Source organism: Meleagris gallopavo, chromosome 2 (genome assembly GCF_000146605.3).
Source record: "Meleagris gallopavo isolate NT-WF06-2002-E0010 breed Aviagen turkey brand Nicholas breeding stock chromosome 2, Turkey_5.1, whole genome shotgun sequence".
NCBI classification, from domain to species: Eukaryota; Metazoa; Chordata; class Aves; order Galliformes; family Phasianidae; genus Meleagris; species Meleagris gallopavo.
The window spans coordinates 55,616,469-55,630,524 of record NC_015012.2 but is presented as its reverse complement, the minus strand read 5'-3'; positions in this window follow the sequence as shown (position 1 = coordinate 55,630,524).

The following is a 14,056-nucleotide window of genomic DNA, read 5'->3' as shown; positions in this document are numbered from 1 at the left end:
AGAGGAAGTTCATTTCTGGGCAGAGAGAGAACATCGTGGGTGGCCGCAGACGCTGCATAGCCTACGACTTCAGCCACCTGAGAAATTAAATAATGAACTCTGACTGAGGAAGCTTGCGGGTATTACATCATTTGCACATAAAAACAGAAATTAGATTTATGGGGCACACGGGTGGCTGTGACATCACCAGCAGCCAATCTAGAAGTCTTAGTTCCATCCTGCAGTCTAATGCCCTTTAATACCAATCTTTGTAGATGGGCATCCCACAGACCTACCTCTCTGCTCTGGGTGTCTGCTTTTTGGTTGTTGTTGCCGTAACACATTGACTCAGAGTTGAATAGCCTAAGCTGCAGCTGCACGGAGCGTGTTTCGCATTGGAGGCACAGAATGCGTGCCGACTGTTTTTCAAAGCAAGCATAGCCTGGAGAGATGAACCGCTGCTGCAGTTTTAATGGGGATTGGGAACTGACTAAAGGGGTTTCTGGAGATCTGATAGCTCGAGATATTTTATTACGGTGGTACTGACTGCTTAGAAGTGGCAATAGGAGTAGTCTGGTTCATAAATTAACTGTCAGAGTTTCTAACAGCATGAAAAACCATTATCTGAAAAAAAGGGTTGCCTGTGAAAGAAACTGGAGAGCGGCACTGGGCAAGCCTGGCCCACAGCCAGCATGACAGGGGGTACTGCTGTGGGGCTGCTGCTGGCAGCAGTGGGAGGGAATCCTAGGAGAACCATACGATTTCTGGAGGAGAAGGGGCAGCATCAGTCAAAGGGCAGCTTCTGGAGAGGAGAAGAGAGAGGTGAGTGGCACTGTGATTTATGGACTCTGGTTATTTCTTCATGCATTCAGAGAACAGCTGTAGGGTCCAAGTGCAACACTACTGCTGCTTCAGTGCAATTGCATAACTGCACCCTCACCCCAACACACCCTTCATTAAGGGAGTGTGTCAGGCTGCCAACAGCTTGTGCTCCTGAAAAAGTCCACCTCACTCTCAGCTGTCTTGCTGAAAGCATCTCTGAGCTTTCTTTAACTAAGACTTTGATTTGAGCAAGAGAAAACAGACATGGTCCAGTTCCAGTGCCCACCTCCCTGTGCACTCCCAATGCAAACCAGATGTGACAGCTGGCTTGTGGCATGCTCGTGGTGCTGCCCTGGCCTCTTGCATGCTACCACAGGCAGCAGACCAGGCCTGGCCTAGCCCTGTGGGGTGCATCTCACTGTCACAGTTAGCCTCCAAGTGCAATCCCTGCTTTTGAAAACCTAACTCATTCCTTCTCACAATGGTCTGTGAAGAAAAAAAAAAAAAAATTAGAAAGGGAGAAATGGAAGTGTGCTTTCCTTTGTTCGTTTGCAAAGCAAGAAGTGTGCAATGGGAGTGTGGCCCCCTCCTAATGGCGCACAGGCAGTACCGCAGTACCAGGGCCTGCTGGTGTCCTGTGAGAGCGCAGATACTGGGGACATGGTGTCACACAGACCAACCTAGTTATGGTCCCTCGTCAGCTCTCATCACAGCTGCCCTTGCACCTCATGCAGGGTGGCAAGAAGCTGGCTGATGGGCCAGTGGGTGACACACATCTTAGGGGTCTCAGGGACCAACACAAAGGCATGCTCAGAACAATGGGATGTGTAATAAATGACTTCCTCCTGCCAGGGCTGCTTTGGGTCACACAGGAAAGGGGACAGGATTATCACTGCAGGAAGGAGAAGATGCAGTTGGCGGTTACGAATTTAACCAAAATAGATAAAAGACTTTTCCTTCAGCTTTTCTGGACTTCCTCCATCTATCTCCATCCTTTTTAAGCAACCATCACAGGAGGACCCATGAAACTGGGGTTATGGTCCAGTGTGAGGGCATTCACAATGAATCAAGGTTGAGGATTCGTAGTGCTGAACCCAGTTGAGATGTGCAGGCACTGCTGAAAGCCATCCTGATGACCCTTCAGAGCTGCAGCTAGGGGCTGGCTCAGCTTGTGGAGAGGCTGGCACCTGCCCCACATTGGTAGGTGTGCAGCCTGGACCTTAAGTCATTATTACTATGGCTAGTAATGCTTTCCAGCCTTTCATCAGGATTAGAGCTGAAGAACGTTTTTTCTGGTAGAGAAAGTAGCTGTGTGTCAAGCTGTGGGCACATGCAGGAGGAATGTGACAACGGAAGATGAAAGCTGGAAACAAAATGTGATGGAAGTTTTTTAGGCAAGAGGAAATTTCCTAGCAATTTACTCTGGGGGCTTCACTTTTTCTCTGCAATCCCTTCTCTTCCATGTTCTCATGCCAGGGTGAAGTAGATGTACATCAACCCCTATCCCTGTGAACAGAAGTTGGTGTTACCATCTGTCTCACTGACTGTAACACTTGTTCTTCAGTCCTGCTATTGCCCTCATGAATTTGAAGGCTGCCATTAAGTGTACTGGAAAGATTTTGTTTGGCTTGCTTGCCTCTGTTTTCAGGAAAAGCCCAGTCAGTATCCTCAACACTTTTCAACATTAAATTTAATTTCATCTGACTGTAGCTGTTGTCAATAGAACTACTTCTGCCTGCAAGAAAATTAGGTCATTTATAAAGAGGGCAGGAATACCACTCCCAGCAATAAGTAATTACACGTCTGGCCATTGCTGTGTGATCTCCAACAGCAACAATGTGTGAATGCTCACATGCAACATTTGGTAAGCACCTGCCGTTGTGCCTTCAGAAGGTGTGTAGGAATCTCTCTATAAGTAGGCGTGTTGCTAGCCTAGAACTATTTTTTGGGAAATCCACTGAAATGCTGCAGCAACATTTATTTCATAGGTTATGATGGACAAAGTGGAACATGAGGCCAGTAAGTCACATCTTGCTCAGTCTAGTTTAGACCTCCATCTGTAGTAATGACTTTTGCCATAAGACTAGCATAAGTGTTGATCATGAATAGCTGCCTGTAAATTCTTCAGGATTCTATCTGCATGCGTATGTGCAGCCACACAGTGTGTCTAGAAAGTGTGAAGCATGTATGTGAATGCGTGCTTGTTACAGGGGATGTTTAACGAAAGAAGTGGTAATAACAGCAAGAAAGAGAGGTCACCCTCTTGGTGACGATCAGAGAGACCCACCTACACCTGTGCATATATGCTCCTATAGGAACTGCTGTCATGCACTTTGTACCCAGGCTAGATGGATATTGTTGGATGCACCTATATACTCAAATGGTATTATATGCACAGGGAAAATGTTTAAATATCCTTCTTTGATATATTTTAGAATGGTTAAAAGTAATTCTTGGAACAGCAAAACTTTGCTTGTTTTAGGATTTTATTTGTCTTAGAAAAGTAATGCCTTCTATTTCTAATTTAACACTAAGAAGACATACTTAAAATTACATTTTAAAACTCCCTTAGGCCAAGTTACTTGGATTTACAAATTAGAAGCAATACGCAATGCAACTTCATGCAGGCTCCAGATAATGTTCTTGGAAAAGTTCACAGACTCACAAGAACAGCCTATAGTAGCTTATAGTGATTTAGAACTTCCATTGATTGGTACTACAGCATAAAATGCTGTATTATGGGTTTTGGTTTGTATGTTTGGTTGCTTCACATTTTGTAGGTCCCGGATCTGTCGCACTTCATCTTTATGAGCTTTTTGTCTCTGTGCATCTTTTATTTTGTAGTGTGTCTCCTTTTGAAAGAAGCGTGATAAATAGAAAACCTTCATACTGCTGCTTAGCAGAGATAAAGAACCCTAGCTTTTATCTTACTATGCAGAGTGTGATTGCCTCATAAAGCAGTTTACAACACAGAACTTTATTACATTCATGCTCTCTTTGTCTGTTTTTCACCTTCTGTCGAAAGATTGCTTTAGGATTTCCCATTTTCTAAAAAAATCAGCATTTTGCAGACATGAAACACAAAACCAAAACCAACGCCACAAACATAGAGAAAAAAAATACAACCACTGAGTTGATTTTCCTTTATGAGATGCATATAAGTAATTCTGAGACAAATATGCTAACCTATTACAATAACACTGGGAAAATGTGAAGTTTTACATGATAAGAGCTAAATAAAAAATTACTCTTTCCCTAGTACTCACAAGAGACACTCGGAGAACCCCAGTACTTATGGTCTACTCATGAATCAGGCAGAGCTCCATATCCACACTGTTCCATTCTTTAGAGACTCCAAAATAATCTGAGCAGCTCTGAGTTTCTGTTTTCCATGGCAGGAGGGGAGGGAGGAACAGGCTGTATGTCTCCAAATTGAGAAAAATGTTGAAGAACGTCCCAATTTAAGCACTTGAATAATCAAGTTACAAGTCAAATATTCGTACTGCTTTACAGTGTTTGGCTCATAATATTTGGTGTTTGGCCAAATACATAAATTAAAAACAATTTATCCTGACGCTCTCCAAAAGGCACCAGTAGTTTCTCTCAAAGTAGATATAATTTTTATACCATGCAGCTTTTTACCCAAAAGACCCCAAAAATCCATCTCTTTGATGTGCTGATTCAAAATGTGCCTTCTTCATAGTGAGACATAGAAGGTCTCACTATGAATCCACTGTACAAGCACAGTTGTGTTCAGGTCACTGACTGTAAAAACTGACTGGCTGAAAAAGACTATTCCCTGAGCTCTGGGGAGAACTACTGTTTTTTAAGGCAATTCCCCTTCAAAGGTGTTAGATTGAAAAGTCTCTACTAGTATTCTTAAACCAGGTAGGGTTGATCAGAAGCTTCTGAGGGCAGCGCCTCACAGCTGCCCAGGAACAAGGTTGTCCTTCTGCTGCTTTGGGCGATAGCCTCAGGGCTGAGGACATCTTTGTAACGCACCCCAAGAACCATTACTGCTAGTGAGTTTGTGCAGTCCCTGTGGCCAGCTTGGAGGTAGCTCCCAAGGGATACTCTGACAATTTCTGGGAACTCTGAGCTAACATGCCCAGAGGACCAGCTTTTATTTTTTTCCTGGTGAAGACAAGGCACAGTACAGAATGTCACCCAGGAGGATCCAGCCCAAGAACATAATTCCTCTGAGAACTGAATGGCTTTTTGAGCAAGACAAGTGCCTTTGGCTGGAAGTGCTCTGGCAAGCACACTAACCAGCAGTCTGCTCCCACATTGGTGATGGGACCATCGCTAACAAAACGACAGCCCCCCTCCTCCTGCCCCTTGCATGTCCTGCTTTAGGTTTCACTGTAATAGCAGTAAATTTAAAAATCTTTTTGAGTTAAAATAATTGAAAGATGAGATGATGAGAGACCAGAATCTTCTTACTACGGCAAATGCAGCAGTAGGATTTTCTTTTACCCTCTCTTTGCCCTTGAGCTTCCACCTGAGTTACAGGGACAAGCCATGAGAATGAAAGACCACTTCAATATGCAGGTGACCCTGCACATAACAGGGGGATTGAAACATGCTATTCATTGTGGTCCTTTTCAACCCAGGCCATTCTATGATTCTATGATTCTATGATTCTGTCTCCATCGCTGCTTTGAATAGCTGAGCTTTCTCTATAGAGATGAGGAAGGCAAAACAACTTCAACTACTCTTATGCTAGTTACCAGGAATTTCAGAAACTTGAATGGCTGTTGCTTCACTCTATGTACTGCCTCCCACTTCCAGCTTATAAATTATCAGCATTATTATATCTCTCCTTTCAACATTGACAATACTCTTTGCCCACTGAAATGAGGATGGAAAAATAGGGGGAGACACAAACAGCATTTTCAGAGGCCTGTTCTCATGTTCTCAGGATTTTGTGCCCAATAGCTTTCAACTCAGTGAAGCATTAAAATGCTGAACTTTCAGGCCAGTAAGTTACAGAAATGATCTGCTTGTCCCCTCAGCACAGAAAGAGCTTGTTCAGCTGGACTGTTTCTACATATGCTGTCTGGCAGAGAAAGATGTCCACCAATTGTCACCTCCTCCTCTGGCTTCTGAGGCAACTCTGCATAACTCACTGAGTGTGCATAGATGCTGTTGGCACGCACAGCACTGCAAACTTCAGGGTGGAAGGCAGGCACTATCAGAGGAAGCAGAGCATAATGAGAGCAAAGCTTAGCACCCTCCCACATATGTCTATGCGCACACACACGTACACACCCACATTGTGAAATACAAGAAAGAAAGGAGAAATGGGAGGGCAATGAAGTGTAACTGGTGTCCAGGGAGAAGGAGCTTGACTGCTGTGGCTTCTTTTCAGCTGTGAGGATTTAATGCAACATTAATCTCTGGTGCTCTCGACATCTCCGATCACAGCGGTCTCATTGCATTTGATTCGGAGTTTCCACTGCAAACATCTATTTTCTGGGGGAGAACTGATTCCATCTCTGCTGGATGCTGATTTTTATTCTCCAATTAATTAAATCAGAAAACTCTTTTCACCCTCTAATAACAGGAACAAAGAAAGCTCAGGGATCATCTAAAGGTTTCTTTTCTTTTAATTTGCTTGATTTCTGGCATTTAAGAGGAAACATAAAAGTGATTAACTTAAGCATATTCGAAAAATGACATCTGAAAGCAAGGAAGAAATTTCAAGTAGATTATCAGCCAGCTGCTTGAGAATCAAATCCTTTGCTATTGGTATCAGCTGCAAAGCTAATTTGGCTCAGCAGCAGCAAGCAGTGATCTCTATGTATGTCCACAACCTGGTACCTATTGCTGTGATCACAGCACGTTCCCCATCGAACCCTGGAATGAATAGAGCCAGTACTTCACAAAAGCTACCTATGAAACCCAAGACTCCTACCTTACTTTGCTACCTGTCTATGACAGCAGTAAGTTTGCGCTGTCAAGGCTGTGTGCTACTGCAGTTCTGCATGAGGTGTAAGTGCTTTTTCTTCAGAAGAGCCGCTGTAGTGCTTTTATACTCAAAAATGCATGGTTGCAGCTTCTTTTCAGCTGCAAGGGCACTGACCCAAAGAGTGACCAAAACAAGAGCTCAGTATTTGTAATTCTTTTCCAAAGCAGTACCGTTTTCCTGAAAATTTGTCATTGCCATTGAAGAAAAGAGAACAATTTATGAATGGGTGATATATAGGTACACTGAGCTGCCAGATAAAATGGCCAGTCTCTGCGAAGGTAATGGAGCAGCTGATTCTGGATGTCATCTCCAAGCAAGTAGAAGAAAAGAACGTTATCAGGAGTAGTCCGTGTGGATTCATCAAGAGAAAATCGCGCTTGACTAACGTGGTAGCCTTCTGTGACATCATCACTGTCTGGGTAGATGAGGGGACAGCAGTATATGTTGTATACCTTGACTTTAGCAAGGCTTTTGACACTGTCTCCTACTAAATCCTTGTAGATAAGCTTAGAATCTATTGGATAGATGAGTGTACAGTGAAGTGGGCTGAGAAATGGCTGATAAACAGAGCTCAGAGAGTTTCTTTAGGCAGTGAAGAATCTAGTTGGAGGCCTGTAACTAGTGATGTTCCCCAAGGATTGGTACTGGGTCTGATCTTGTTCAACATCTTCATTAGTGATCTGGATTAAGGGATAGAATGCACCCTCAGCAAGTTTCCCGATGACACAAATCTGGGAGGAGCTGCTGATACACCGGAAGGCTGTACTGCCTGGACAAGATCTGGACAGACCAGAGAGTTGGGCAAAGAGGAACCTGATGAAGATCAACAAGAGTAAGTGCTGAGCCCTACACCTGGGGTGGAACATCTGTATGCATCAGCACAGATTAGGGGCTGAACTGCTGGAAAGGAGCTCTGTGAAGATGGAACTCTGGTTATCCTGTTGGACAACAGGTTGGCCATGAGCCAGCAGTGTGCCCTTGTGGCCAAGAAGTTCAGTAATGTCCTGGAGTGCACTAAAAAAGACTGCAGTCAGCAAGCTGAAGGAAGTGAACCTCCCTCTCTACTTTGCCCTGGTAAGGCCACATCTGTAGTATTGTGTCCAGTTCTGGGCTCCTTGTTCAATAAAGACAGGGAACTTCTAGAGAAAACTCAATGGAGGGCTGCAGAGATGATGAGGGGCCTGGAGCATTTCCCATATGAGGAAACACTGAGAAATTTGTGACTGTTCAGCCTGAAGAGTAGAAAACTGATAAGGAATCTTACTAATACTTGTAAATATCTAAGTGTGGAAGTCAAATGGAAGGGGCCAGAATCTTTTCAGTGGTGCCCAGCAACAGAACAAGGGGCAGTGGGTACCGACTGGAACATAGGAAGTTCCATGCAAACGTGCAGAAAAACTAATTTTTGGGGGGAGTCACAGAGCACTGGAACCAATCATGATGGTGGAGTTTTCTTCTCTGGAGATATTCAAAATCCACTTGGACACTTTCCTTGGCTGCCCACTCTAGAGAATCTGCCTTAACGGGGGGGTAGATGATCACCAGAGATCCCTTCCGATCCATACAATTCTGTGATTATATGAAATGAGTGAAAACAAGCTACTATGATTTTATCTGCCTAAAATGTTTTTTCTCTGATTACTTTTCAGAATGGACAGGTGTAAGGCAGCAAGGCTGATTGTCCATCTTGCTGTGACTGTTTCCATGCTCTCTGAGAGTGCTTATGGAAGTGGTTTTTGAGGTTGAGAAACTGTATCTCTACCTCAAGGTGTTTGCAGCTCTTTTGTCCTGATTTCTGTGTGACATGACTCCATGCTCTCAGATATCATAAATTTCTGCTCTATGTGTGAACTAATGAGCAAAGTAACTTTTCTTATCGTCTCTGAAAAAAGTTTGCAAAATCCCAATGAAAGGAACAAATTATTGTGAATATTATGTGGTAATATCAAAATACTTATGCTTGCCTAGGCCGTAATCTCCTTTTTTGATCCAAAATCATGCTAGTAAATATGGTTCATCCATCAGCATAGTTGTGTCTGGTTGAGAGTGGGAGTCCAATTGCTGAAAAACATCCTCTATGCTAAATGGCTGCTATGTATATGGTAAAATTGTTTATCATTAATACGGTCATGGAAAAATGCCCAAATATTTATTTATTGTCCAGAAAAAATGTAGTTATTAGAATGTATTTACTGTGCAGTTTACTGTTTTTTCACATGGCCATGTGAATAGGATATAAAGCCATATGGGGAAAAAAGTAGTAACCTTGGAGAACAAATTGAGAGCTCGAAATTACTATTTCTTCCTTCAAATTGCAGTTTCTCACGGCCTTCTGGAGCAGACTAGTAACCTGAAAGCTGAAAAAAAAACCCATAGCATGCAGACTTAAATGTGTATCTGAACACTTGGGCTAAGCTGTCATTTATGCCAAGTTCTTTTTCACATATGCTGTATGAGAATTGGTTGCCTTTACGATTTTTATCCAAGCTGAAACAAATGCACATGTTGTTCTTATTTGTATGAATGGCTAATCCATTTTAATGTGCTGTTTTGACACATGTACATGACTTTTGCAAGTTAATAGAGGTGACTCGCATCTGTCATGCCTTCCCTTTGGTACTTTTTCCTCTATACTGGCTTGTATTAAGGATAACAGGGAAATATGTCCATGTGCCAATGCTAATGATGTGGAATTTTTTGAGGCCTGATATGCATCCGTTTGGTTCAGTACCAATAACCCTGACTTGCATCCCTTTTGGAATGGCCCTTTACAGAATCACCAGTGTATGAAATTCCTTTAGGCATTTTGTTTCGCTTCCTCGGCTTGCCCCCAAAATGCCTTCTGCTGGAACTTCCTGTATGGGGGTTAGGATGAGGACAACATTTTGGTACAAGCAATAGGGAGATTCTTGGTGACTCCTCAGTATTCCTTCTTGCCATAGGCAAGGGTCAATTGGGCATAAAGTGGCAGCTGCAAACATTTCTTTCATGCTTTATTTGTACACATCTAAGCCATCTCTCTGAACATGATCTGTTTTCTCTGAAAATAAGTAACTGTCAATCTTTCTTAAGTTGGCCCATTGGTTATTGGAAAGAATCAAAGAAAAGCATTTGTTTGTCCTCATCTGATATACCTAATTTTGGTGTCATTGCCAGAATCAGAGCAGGAACCTGAAATTGGAGCTGAAGATCATCTGTCATTCCTCAGATTACAGTCAGAGTCTAAAGAAAGTTATCTTGGGCAATATGTGAGTTTCCTCTCTGAACGAGTCAACAGTTTGATTGAATTTAAACTCCCAAACTTGTAATCAAGATGTTCATAGGAGAAGAGGATAATTTTGTACGCAAGAGATTGAAGAACATCAAAATAAGAGTAATCAAACTATAAGCTTTTGGGGGTGCGGAAATATCTAGTAATGGAAACAGAATATTTTCCTGAGCCTTGATTGTTTCCATCTGCACTACACCCTGGCCATCCCATGCAATTGTAACAGATTAGCAGGGAGGAGGAAAACAATTTTCCAGAAATATTTTGCTGCACTCATGCAGTAAGTACAATCCAGTTCACAATTACTTTATACGTAAAAGACAGATTCTTCTGTACTTGTATGAAAAGAGTTATCTAAACAGGGGCTATGTATAATGTGTCTGCCAAGGTGCTGACCACATGAATACCCTGTGACATAGATTTGGAAAGAATTAGATTAGCGTTATCTTGGCCAAATTCCAGAGGAAGTAACTAAGGTTGGACAAACTAATTTTCTCCCAGTTTCAGTAGGAGACATACAGAGTGTGCTCCTGCTGTTTTATATTTCAGATAGTTGTTCTCAGTACACAGAGGAGATCCTGCAGGTCTCCAGAAGTAGAAATGACAATTAAATGCACAGGGCAATCACACCATCACATGTATTTTCAAACTCTTTCTTAGCGCTGCTTAATAGCTGCTTACTCCCAGTAGTAGAAGGGGAAAGTCTTTGTATACACAGTGGCCTTCTCTTTAGTGTGCTTTCTACTGACTTCACAAAGTTACCTGCTTGCAAATTTGCTGAAATTTGTTGAATGGAAAGTTTGTCCCAGGACCCTTCAGTATGAGGGGTAGCTTAGAGCATACTGAAACTCAGAATAATATAATACACAGTAATCGATCTGAGGTTTAGATTTAGTTTTTAGACTTTAGATTTAGTTTTTCCTGGTGCGGTTGGGAACCACGTGCCATCTATCAATTAAAGAGATTGTTACTGTTGTGGTAAGTGGCACTAGATGTCTGCAAAGGAGCTCTAGGATCCTTTAGGCAAAAGGTCTGTCCAAAAAGTATACCCTACACACGCTTTGTGTCTGTGAAGACTTTGTGCTAGCAGCACACGCTATTGGCACTGTTAGATCTTTTAAGAGAGCTGCTGGATAAATGGAGCTGGACACAAACAAGGGAGACTCTGCGTTGGTCTCTGATTAGAATCAGTGTTTAAGACAATGCTGGTCTTGGAGAGCAGGCACTGGCACTGAGTTAGGATTCCTAGGAGATGGAAATAACTTTTTCTCTCAGGGCTACCACTCCTACTAGCTGGAGACATGAGCCCTTCTCCCCCCACCCTGGCCCCTCCGCCTTGCAACAAATTTGACTTGATATCAGACTCATTACTCAAGTTTCCTTAATTTAGCAATGTGAAAGGCAGCAGAATACTGGCCAAACATCAAGCAATGGGTATAACCACCCTGCAGCTAGGATCCACAAGTTAGTCTGATTCTCCATAAACAAAATATTTCTAAAACTTAGTATTGTTAATTAGCTACATAGATGACTGTACATATTTCATACATATGAACAGTAACCATTGTTACAGCAAAAATTGCTGACCACACAAATATCCTCATCACTGCTATTGGAGCTTGTCCTGTATGCATTCATTTTCAGTACAGCTGCAGGTCTTGGTCTAGCTAGGTTGCAGACCTCTTGCTTGCATTAACCTGTCAGCATCCCCAGGACTTAGCATTATTCAGCAACTTTGCATTATTCAGCATCTTTGCATTATTCGGAGTCAGTAGTAGCTGACAAGTTCCCTGCTGGTTACTACATACCATTTTCTTGAGCAGTAACCACCCTGCTTATGTCCCAGCTGGTCTTTTACCAAGCTGGGATTTTGTGTATAAATAAAGCCTAGATTATATCCCAAATCTGTACTGCTTGAAAACCAAGTTGCCATTTAATGTAATTTTGCAGCATAGCATGGGACAGCCTCATCATGCCTGGCACAGATAACTGTAGATTTCTGTCCTGCAGAATGAACACTCCTTGCAGGGCAGATCAGCAATGTCTCTCTCAAAAAATGTCCCTGAAGGGAAGTGCAGTGTTCCTGCCAAGTTTCCTGTGCAAATCGTGCACCAGAGCCTGCAGCATACTGCTAGAAATCAGCCCACACCCAAGGTGGGCTCTACCAGACTTCTCTTGTAATGCTGGTGAGTACCCTGTGCTAAGCAGTGAGAAAAGCTGGGGAAAAAGCAGTAAACAGGAACTATGCTATATCACTGTTCCATGCAGTTTAGTTAAGCTTCACACTGGCAGTTGAATTTGTTTTAATCTTTATCCCAAAGAGGATATTCAGAGGTACAAGTTCACATGAACCAAAGTGAAAGAAAAATCACAGAAAATCCAGGGTTGAAAGAGCCTTTGGAGCTCATCAGATTCAATAATTCCTGGTAAAGAATGAAGCTCAATTTCAGCACTAAAGATGAGAAATATCACAGTTTAGTATGATACTTTCCTAAATTCCCTCTGACATGAAAAAGTGTGTATTTTAAATGCAGGTTTTAAAAACTTGGAAATGGCCCTAAAATAGAATAGATTATAGGCTTACAGTAATGAAACTTCTGACTTAACTCTAGATATTTCTTATTATTAATTCAGTCTATACTCAGTTAAGGCTTTCATTAGTATCAGTGGGAATTGTCTCAGTAAAAAAGGATTTTACAAGGTCTGTAAAAGCTGTTTGATTTGATTCAGTTTAATTACAAAAAATCATATTTACTTCAGTCATGTGTTGCAACCCTTAGTACTTCTCACTGCTGCTTAAACAGGGATTTAGATGAAAGACTATGGAATATGGCTTTTGTTAGCTTTAAGAAAGATGCTGAAACTCCATTCTTTCAGTTTTAAATTTGACATTTCTATGTCAAATTTAATGCAGATTAATAAATTAATTTAATTTAATGTAGACTAATAAAAGTACCAATACATACATGCCACATACGAAAAAAAAACCACACCCAAAACAAAAAATGCAGTCAAAAGTACTGGATTACAGATTAGTCAAAAATTAATTAAAAAAAAAATACAGAGAGCAACTTTGTCAACTCATGTCCATTTATTTTCCCATCCCTTTAATAACTTTTATTTGCAGTTCAGGCTTCCTCCAATTTTTTATTTAATTAAATAGCATATTTTATTCAAAAAATCTCCATGTGCCAACAACTAATGAAATCCATAAATTTCCCATCTATGGACAAACACTGCCATTTTCAATGGGCCAAATTCACCTTCTCAGGAAAAAACAGAATGAAATTACATAAACATTATCCAATATACACAGAAATTTTGCCTCAGCATCATCAATCCTAAATGTCTTGTGCAAAAAACCCCCCAAAACCCAAAGAACAAAAAACAAACAAACAAACAAACAAAACACAAAAAAAGAATGGATGTAAAAAAGGCAAATTTCCAGAAGTCCTAGAGGTTGATGTCCGTTTATTCTATAACAAATAATAGAAAGCATTTCCTCAGTCATATTATTTTAACTTCTGGAGGCATGTGTTGTGTAGTCAGATCTCAGCCTCTCTCTCAAGTCAGATGTAGCATGATTTAGATCAATAATGTTCAAAATACAAAATAGGCCAATTTTTTCTCTGACATTATTTTAATGGTATGCTACATTTATTGACAAAAAAACCCACAATTTTCCAAGATTCAAATACTTCTGTACTATATATATATCCCTTGTGTATTATTCCCCGCTTTATTATTCTTTGTTTCAAGCAATAATTCCGTATAGCTGCTGGGAACCACAGCAAACTGGTGAGATACATCTCATGCCCTATTTTCCTTTTAACTGTGAAATTATGGGAATTTTTTATGCTACATTTCTTTATGTGAAAAGGCAGCTCCAAATGTGGAAGATTTGATATTGGATATGATTTTATGATATTTCCTAAGTCTTACTCACTAAAGTCAGAAGTAAAAAAAAACATACTTCTAAGCTTTGCTTTCTTCTGTAGTGAAAGAGAAATCAACAA